The following is a 470-nucleotide window of genomic DNA, read 5'->3' on the forward strand; positions in this document are numbered from 1 at the left end:
TCACAGCCCGGTTGTCATCACTGCTTCATCCGTCGCTTCATGCATTCTGGCTGCTGGGCCCTTCCCACCGCACACCTCGATTGCTATCTCTTCTGCATCACACACCCCGATTGCTATCTCTGCTACATCCCTCGGCTCTCACTTCTGCATCCTTCGCCTCACACCTCGATTGCTATCAATGCTGCATCCGTAACCTCACACCCCGATTGCTATGCGGGGAGGCTCCTTGGCCGCCTTGGAAATTTCTGTGTGTCGGACGCACCGCGGGATAAGGGGTTGGCACTGGTAGTCGCCCCAAGTGCGCCCGATTCTTAGACCGCTTCGAGGTGACCTCGTAGCCTCTTTCGTCCAGGCTTCCTGCCTTCAACGCCCTTTTTACACCTCGATTGCTATGCGCGGGCTCGTTGGCGTCTATCACCTCTCTGCGAAGAGTGGCACGATGATTGTTGGGGTAAATCGTAGCAGTCCGA

This window comes from Cryptomeria japonica, unplaced genomic scaffold (assembly GCF_030272615.1).
Source record: "Cryptomeria japonica unplaced genomic scaffold, Sugi_1.0 HiC_scaffold_35, whole genome shotgun sequence".
In the NCBI taxonomy this organism is placed as follows: domain Eukaryota; kingdom Viridiplantae; phylum Streptophyta; class Pinopsida; order Cupressales; family Cupressaceae; genus Cryptomeria; species Cryptomeria japonica.